A 7,368-nucleotide genomic window follows, 5' to 3' on the forward strand; every position below is an offset into this window, starting at 1 on the left:
TCAAGGAGTATAGCTAAAGTGAATATCTAGCCTGTACTATATTATTTCCATTCTGTCATTTGAGGAATTTTGCTTTTAAGCATGCATCATGTTTATCTCAAGCGTGAGTTTGGTAATTTATTTTCGTTACATATGTTTTGATATTTCAATCTATTTTTGATATGTTATTGCTTCTGTAACATTTATATCATGTGATATGGCTTGGAGAATGTCAAGTTACACCCCACTGATTGTGGTTGTTATGTTTATAACATGACAGGTGTTAGCTTTACTGGGGATTTCTGTGTGAGCTAGCGAATAGTTTGCAGATCCTACTCAGTTTTTCTGCTTTCTTTTATGGTTTTAGTCTTGAACACTTTTGGAGGTTTTCTTTATTTTTCGCCCTTTTTATAAAAGTGGCATTTGTTTATACTTAACCATTTAATTTTATCCTTGAAAATTTTATTTATTCTTAATTTATAATAGTTAGTACTTTTATCTTTGTGTATTTAATCCCATTCGACAGTGTTTTCGCCACTGTTTTGCACTAGATTTTATAGGGGATTACACATTTCATATCTTTCGCTTCCTATTATGTGTGTTCTATGAGGTTTTGTGCCCTTGGTAGGAGAGGAGTGCTAGCCTTGCTTAAACGGAGCAAAACGGAGCTAAATTGGTCACATCTAATGACCAAGCAACAAGGAGGAGATCAATACTAAACGCCTAAGTCAATAAAACAAGTAAATGGGCAATGATGAAGGACCCCCACAACTTCTGAAGGACTCCCACGAGTTAGGGGGCAGCCAAATGAAAGAAGAAGGAAAGCTGCACTTCAGGACATGCGTCCCAGAGCTAGGACGGGCGTCCCAATGCTAAGGACGGGCGTCCCCAAGCTGAGCCCGAGCGTCCCCAAGGTAGTTCGAGCGTCCCTCAATGCAGGATGAGTGTCCATCAGAAGGAGGTCGTGCATCCCAAGCTAGGACTTGCAAGGCGTTGAACTTCATTTAAGGGGCTCAATCGTCATTTAAGCCTTTAGTTAACCTAATCCTTGTACTTAGTATAAATACTCCTTTGTAATAGGAGATTAAAGGGAGGTAGATTAGAGAAGTGAAGTAGTAGATTAGGAGGGTCAATTAGAGATTAGAGAAAGATTAGACATTAATTAGCTTAATTACACTTTAATCCTTCCTTAATTATTATTCAATAATTCTTAGATCTAGTTGGGTAATTGAAGATTATTTGGGTTTTTATTGGAGAATTGACAACTCTTTATTATCAATCAAAATTTTCTTCTATTATTCTTTCATTTACATTTGCTCATCTTAAGATTGGTATAATTTCTTTACTCCTTACTTAATTATTGCTTATTGCTTTACTCTTCCATCATGGTTATACTTGTTAATATGATTGACACCATTGTTAACATATTTTCCATGATAATGAGTGAGTAGTTCCCTAACTAGGGTTAGTGGGGGATTAAAGGAGTTTATCATGGGGTAGATCTATACTTATCAAGTTCATATGAATGCTTTCTTGTTGTAATTTCAACTTATGCACATGTTATGTTTGATGAAATGCTTGATTGACAACCTAGCATGGTTCTCTTATCCGTTCAACAAGACTTGTAAGACATAAACTAACTCAAGTCTTGTTAGACCATGCATATAGTTGAATAGAGAAAACCAAGTCGACGTAGGTATCTTAAAGTTTTGATCAACTCGGCTCCGATACCTAAGTCTCCCTAGGAATTGGAAGATATAAACTAACTCGTTTCCATTACAACAATAATTGCTTACATCTATGTAACTTATTTATGTTATCTCATCATAATTCCCCTATGAACCCATGAGACCCTAGTGTTTTTAATCAATTGCTTACAACTCTATGTGCTTACTTTGCTTTGCTTTCATTTATTTACTTTTCCTTTGTTAAGTAGTTTAAATTGCAAATCTCAACCTCAACCCAAATTGTGACACTAAGACATAGCTATTTACAACCGATAAGTCAATACAATTCCCGTCCCTTGGGATCCGACCTCTGCTTACCTCTCTACTAAGAGTAGTTTTTTGAGATTATAAATATCGTTTGAGGGCATAGAATAGACGATAATTCCAGAGCTACATAAAAAATGGAGTCGTTGCCGGGGACGATATTCAATTGAGTTGTTATCATTTGTTGTTTTTAGTTGTGTCTTTCTTAACCTTGGGGAAGTCAATATCCTCAAGGTATTTTTAATTGTTTTCTAGTTGTTTTATTTTTGCATGTCTAGGAGATCAGAAGGCGGTCTTTTGCCTATTAATCGTAAAATCAAGAGAACTTTGACAAATATTAGAAGAACCGTTAGAGGTACTTCAACAATTGTGGGTATTGAAGAGCTTGTGGACATTGGTATCATCCAAACAAATAGTGTTAAGTTTACCAACCCTTTTGCAAGACAAGGAGAGGATAACCCAATTCCAAACCAACCACAAAATCAACCTACAATGCCTAAATTCTCATCTCATTCCGTACCAACCGAGAAGAACCTACCTAATTGTACTCCAATACCACCCCACTTCACCGGTAATTTTATTGCCAAATCCGCATTCATACACTTAGTCAAACAAAGTCAATTTGGAGGGATGCCTAGTGAGGATCCTCATCTACACATGGAGATTTTTTGTGATTATTGTGATTCAACTTCCCATATGGGGGCAACACAAGATCAAATTCGATGGGTATTGTTCCCTTTTTCCTTGATTTGAACCCCAAAGCAAAGGTTGAAGAGCCTAGATAAGGCCACTTTTAGAATCGATTCATGGAAGAAGTTAGCATTTGCCTTTTACAAGAAGTTTTACCATCCGAAGAAAACCAACATGTTAAGAGCCCAAATCACCGGTTTCAAGCAAAGAGACGAAGAGTCTCTATATGAGGCGTGGGAAAGATTCAAAGATACATGTCGCTCTTGTCCTCATCATGGGTTAACCGAATGGTTTCTAGTCAAATAATTATGAAATGAGTTGTATGAAGACTCAAGGAATATGCTCAACATGGGTTCTAATGGAAAATTCACCGAGGTAGATGATAACCAAACTTGAGCCAAGATAGAGGAGATGGCAGTTCACAACTCTCAATATAGTAGGCTAAGAAAAGCTACTAGGGGAGGGAGACATGAAGTTGACTCCGTCACACAATTGAGTGGCGATTTGGGTTCCCAATTATGCTCCCATATTGACACAATGAACTTGAAATTTGACAAGGCCGTAGCCAAGATGAACGAGGCCTCTCAATCACCCAAGCGACATCAACAAGTCAATGCAATGGTGTCAACGTTTTCTATTCCAAATGGAGTATGTGAGAATTGTGGAACTTTGGGACATAATCAACAAGTGTGTAGGGGCACAAATGAGCAAGTTAATGCTTTCCAAGAATACAAGAATGGCACCCCTTACTCCAACTTTTAGACTGAAAACACCATATTTTATCCAAACTTCTCATATAAAAGCGAAAATGTTCAAAATCCTCAACCAACATACACCCCACCTCCAATGACAAATCCTACTCAAAGACCCTCTTTCAACCAAAACAAAGGATTCCAAAACAAACCCTCTTACAATCAAGCCAATGACCAAGCTTTTGATGTTCAAGAAGCGGTCCTTCAAATGCAAAAGAACCAACAAGACTTCTTCACTCAAATGCAAAGAGATAGCCAAGCAAAATACACTACCATCAACAATATCCTTGCTCATACCAAGATGTTGGAAACATACATGACCCAATTAGCCTCTTCGAGTTCCCAAAGGCTAAAAGGACAATTACCTCCCCAAGGTAATCCTCCTACAAAGCATGAAACCATCAATGCCATTCACTTGAGGAGTGATACACAATATGAGGGACCTAAGAAGCCGATTGAAGAGGATGTTATTGAGAAAAGTGTCAAGCAAAGAGATGTGATAGAACAAAGGAAGGAGTTGGAACCATTGAGGAGAAATCCTAGTGTAGTGGAACCAACTACCAATGAATCATTGAAGAAGAGAAATGAAGAGAAGGCCAAATAGATTAAAATAGAACCTATTGTGATTAGACTTCCGTTTCCAAGTCGCCAAGCCAAGCCCAAGCTTGATGAGCAACTTGGGAAATTCATGGAGACTGTGAAGAACTTAGAGGCTTCCATCCCATTTACAGAGTTGATCAACCATGTGCCGGCCTATGCAAAATACATGAAAGACATCCTTACCAAGAAGAAGTCCATTAGGAAGTTGGAAACTATCGCATTCATAAAGATAAGTAGTGAAATACTTTAAGGAGATTCCCCACCTAAGCTCAAAGATCGGGGAAGCTTCTCCCTTCCATGTACCATCGGCGACACCACGATCAACAAAGTAATATGTGATCTAGGTGCAAGTGTGAGTGTCATGCCGTACTCGGTATGCGAAAGGCTAGGGGTGGGGGAAGTGAAGTGCACTAATTTGACTCTACAAATGATGGACCGAACAACAACAAAACCACTTGGGGGTATGGGAAGATGTACCCGTGAGAATTGGAAAGTTTTTTATACCGGTGGACTTTGTTATCGTTGACATGGAGGAAGATTCCAATATACCGATCATTCTAGGAAGACCGTTCTTACACACAGCCGGAGCGGTGATTGACGTAAAGCACATGATGCTCACACTTGAAGTTGGTGACAAGACAATCACCCTTAATCTTGAAAATACTATGAGAGCTCCCAACTTGCACGATTTCCATTGCTTACCATCTGCCGGGTGTCTTAGCTTTCCATCATTTATTCTTCCTGTTTCATGCCAAGTTAACATTTTTGCATCATCGGGATTCGCATAAATCCTTATGACTCTTGGTATCAATGGAAAATACCACAACACCTTAGACGGGATCCCTTCCTTATCCTTATAACGCCACTCCAAACATTTAGGGCAATTGGTTAAGTTTTGATATAATTTCCAATACAATATGCAATCATTTGGACATGCATGTATTTTCTCATATTTCATACCCACTCCTCTTATTAGTTTTTTCGCCTCATATGTCTTAACAGGTAGAACATTACCATCAGGAAGCAACTCCTTTATCAAGGCTAAAAAACTAGTGAAACACGTGTCACTCACCCCATTTGCCCCCTTGATATTATACAACTTCACCACAGCCGACATTTTTGTGAACTTACAACCAGGATACAGAGGTGCTTCAGACTCACACAACTTCTCATACATGTTGTTAAGGTCATCCCAATTACTAGTGTCATCACCTACATCTTCAAACGCAATGGACTCATCATCATTCTCTTCATTATCTATTGACCCAACATTCAACTTCTCTACTTCCAACTCTTCCAACTAAAAAAACTCGGCAAACTCAGGATCATCAGTTAGCCTTTCGTGTACCTCAACATCATCTTCTTCAGAGTTATTCTCTTCCTCTAATGATTCCCCATGAAAAATCCAAAGTGTATAGGATCGACTAAATCTCCATTTTTCTAGGTGTATTTTAACGTCCGGAAAAGCCATATAGCTAATATTACCACATCTTTCACAAGGACATGCAATACTAGAAGAACCTTTCAAATTGTTCGAAACGAATTCATAAAATTCAGCTAAACCATCCTTGTAGGTGCGGTCACTCATATTTGCATCAATCATCCAAGTTCGAGTCATTATTCTACAATCGTAATAATAGGCAACTAATTCAGAAAATACAATAATAGGCAAACAAATAAACGAAATTCGGGAATGACAATTAAGCTAAATTATCAACAAATTAGATAATAACCCAAAAATCCTATATCTATAAGAGTTGCTAAGAAACATATATATACCTGATTGATAAACACGATGAGGGAGAGAAGACGTGACAACAGTGACGGAGATGAAGACAGAGAGATCGATCGGGGAGGAATGGAGGATGATATAGTAGCGATATTAGCTTGTGTTTGTGTTTGTAGCGTATAGCAGAATAAAGCAATATGTTGTTCTTAAGATTTTCATAATATTAATAACAACGGTTATTGAGTCTACAACCGTTGTTAAAAGGTATTGAAAACGGGTTCTAATATAACCGTTGTGATTACTTTTCACTAATTTGGCGCCAAACCATTAACAACGGTTAAAATTTAACCGTTGTTATTAGTTTTTTCATTAACAACGGATGTTTAAGTATGACCCGTTGTTAAAACCAATAACAACGGTTAACAACACATAACCGTTGTAATTAAGTTTGTAAAATTCGCGGAATAAATTCTACAACGTGTTTTGATGATTTTCGTGAATAAGCGTTGTTAAAGGGCCGTTGTGGTTGCCTGTATTTGTAGTAGTGTTCGTATCAAGGTCTATGGAATAGAACAATTTCTATGGAGCTAGTCCACAACCTATTATACGGTTCAATTTTAGAAAGAGATTTTTGTCGTTAGCAATACTGGTTTAGCGGAGACTCGTGTGATAACTCACTAGCAAGCGGATTTCTTCGCTAACGACTCTCATCATTGCAATCCTTGCTTATCGACTAAAGATTGTGGCCTTACTCATTAGCACCTAATCACTCTGAGGGACAACCAAGGGGCAACGATTCTCAAAAGCCGATTTCCGACAAACCCATCACAGCCGCCTAACCGAGGGACAATCCGAGCAACGATAACCGAGGGACATTCCGATAAACGAGGGACAACCGTCATAGAAGGGACCTCCGAGGCGTGGTGATCTTTCAAAAAAAAAAAACTTTTTAAAAAAAAAAATCCGCATCTACTAGAAACCATTAGTCAGCCCACCACATCATTTTACGCGGGTAAAGAAGACAACATCCCTAGCATTAACGGTTTACCCGACACTTTTAAAAAAAAAAATAAAATAAAAAAAGCATACCGCATCTACTAGAAACCATTAGTCAGCCCACCACATCATTTTACGCGGGTAAAGAAGACAACGGCCCTAGCATGAACAGTTCATCCGACACACTTTAAAAAATAAACCTTTATTTTAAAAAAAAAATGGGTCTTACTCTATGACCGTCTTCTTGTTCCCGTCTCTCAAGCCATCGATGCCCAAACCCGTCATAGAAGAATTTTTTTCGAAACAAATATTGTAAAAAAAAAAAAAAAAGTGGGTCTTACTCGATGGCCTTCTCCGTGTACCCGTCACTCCAGCACATCGATGCCCAAACCCGTCATAGAAGAATTTTTTTCGAAATAAATAATTTTTTTTTTTTTTAAAAAAAGTGGGTCTTACTCGATGGCCTTCTCCGTGTACCCGTCACTCCAGCACATCGATGACCAAACCCGATGTAGAATAATTTTTTTCAAAAAAAATAATAATTTACGGACGATAAATGTTTTTCACCATGCACCACGCCTCGAACTAAGGGTCTTACTCGAATGCCATCTTCGTGTACCCGTCACTTAAG

General features: G+C 38.2%; 1 pseudogene; it reads right to left on the reverse strand.

Annotated features, from left to right (window-relative positions):
* Positions 1 to 2,842: 2,842 nt before the first annotated feature.
* LOC141603640 (small nucleolar RNA R71) lies at positions 2,843 to 2,941 on the reverse strand (annotated as a pseudogene).
* Positions 2,942 to 7,368: the final 4,427 nt, after the last annotated feature.

The sequence above is a fragment of the Silene latifolia genome, chromosome 9 (assembly GCF_048544455.1).
Source record: "Silene latifolia isolate original U9 population chromosome 9, ASM4854445v1, whole genome shotgun sequence".
NCBI lineage: Eukaryota > Viridiplantae > Streptophyta > Magnoliopsida > Caryophyllales > Caryophyllaceae > Silene > Silene latifolia.